Source organism: Anneissia japonica, unplaced genomic scaffold (genome assembly GCF_011630105.1).
Source record: "Anneissia japonica isolate Jap-2015-1 unplaced genomic scaffold, ASM1163010v1 scaffold287877_len585272_cov192, whole genome shotgun sequence".
NCBI classification, from domain to species: Eukaryota; Metazoa; Echinodermata; class Crinoidea; order Comatulida; family Comatulidae; genus Anneissia; species Anneissia japonica.
This window is the reverse complement of record NW_022686151.1, coordinates 104,326-106,187: the sequence shown is the minus strand read 5'-3', so window position 1 is coordinate 106,187 and position 1,862 is coordinate 104,326. Positions and strand designations below refer to the sequence as shown.

The following is a 1,862-nucleotide window of genomic DNA, read 5'->3' as shown; positions in this document are numbered from 1 at the left end:
GGATGGATGGGTGTAATAAAGTTCTTGTGTATTGCTTTAATATTTATCCATTGATGCATAGGAAATTGCAAAGGTTCCTATTGCTTTACAGCATGGACCAAAACATATTTCATATTTACAACAAAATGCATGATCTGTATTTTGAAAGAACTATTTGCCTACGATTATTTTACAGATGAAAATTTACTTCAAAGCTAGTAGTATTACTTGAAAAAAACTCCTAATGTTTTAAAACCCTGTTATTTAACAGACCACCTATTTTATCACCCACTTTTGGCATATTTCTAACTATATACTGTACTCAAGCAACAGAGATGAAAACAATTTTCCTGACTTTCTAATGATTTCCTGACAATAAAATTTATTGATTCTGCAATTATTCATGCTGTGATGCTAATGTCAGCAAGCTTATTAAAGATCATTTACAGGCAATACACAATATACTATACACAGTATACTATATAACACCTAAGTAGTAGAGGTATAGTAAAGCTGCTACTATAAAACAAATATTATTACCTTGAGGCGAGGGGCAAACTTTGCACACTCTTGTTGCCAGTTGTGGAGTGTAGATGCTGGAGCAATGATTAGAAATGGACCCCATATACCTTGCGTCTGCAATTATAATAAACATCATTAACAATTTAAGATAAACAAGTAAGGTAAGGTAAAGGTAGTCTCATATATATTATTGAACGTAGGGGAATGAGCTGTTAGCCCTTGCAGGGATGTCACCAGCTTTTTGAAGTGCCGGTCGGCGATCATTCCGCATTTTCCCGGGGGTGGGGTGCCCCCCCCCCCCCCCCCCCCGGTTTTCCCGGGGGTGGTGGGGTTCGCCGTATTCGTGAAAGCTCTTAAAAACCGAAAGGCCTAAGTAAGTCGAGCAGGCCTAGGCCCAAGGCTAGCTGACGCGATTTTTTTTGGCTAGGCCCAGGTAGGCCTAGGCCAGGCCCAGGTAGGCCTAGGCCAGGCCCAGGTAGGCCTAGGCCAGAATTTGAGGAATGCAACAAAACAGATGAAGATGAGACTTACTGTAGGCCTAATTAAATTCAATTGACATTTTTTGTTTTAGATTAAAAAATAATAATGAACAAATCCCGGCGAAAAGGTGTCGATCCGACTGTACCCAGCCGCATTGTTTGCCGTAATTTCACATGTTTGACGATTACCACGATGAATGTGTATGTCACTGATTCATGTGCACTCATTTATTTATTTTTTGTCCATTTACACACATTATATATCAATTATAATTAAAAGTGAAAAACTTGAAATACAAAATGAAAAGAAAGTAAAAAAATAAAACATAAATCAGGTTTCGTAAATTTTTAATAATCTTCCTGCCCCGGACCATGATCACATAATAAAAGTAACACTTGAATGGTCACGATTTCAACTTTAACCTTTGAATGTGTACAGAGCAACCGTGTCATGCCGGTCCACGACGTTCGCTATGACTCAACTGGGCCTAGGCTGTTAAGTTAGCGATGAATAGCAGGGCAGTGCAGTATTTTGTTACAATTAACGAAACCACGGAAACATTTATTGTATTCTTATTGTCTTTATCTATCAATTTAGCTTGTCTATTGTGTTTAGGTAAACTAATTATTTTGTTACAATTTGTAAACTGTTGAAATAATAGTGGTGGTCGGGAGCCTGTAAATCCTGGTCGGAAATGTTGAGTGCTGGACGGGCCCGTCCACCGCCGACCAGCGTGGTTACATCCCTGCCCTTGGATTGGATTGGATTTATTCGGTGTAAACACCAAGATAGCCCACTAAAGTCTAGAAGAAGACTTATTTCTGGTGATGATTGGGCAGTACACCAGGAGACAATCCCCTACTCTTTTCTGAAGAGTGTAC

General features: G+C 39.2%; 1 protein-coding gene across 1 annotated transcript in view; it reads right to left on the bottom strand.

The window, feature by feature from the left end:
* LOC117113632 (chromatin-remodeling ATPase INO80-like) overlaps positions 1-1,862 on the bottom strand; it is a gene marked incomplete in the record, with an annotated part of 59,351 nt that overhangs the window by 42,165 nt on the left and 15,324 nt on the right.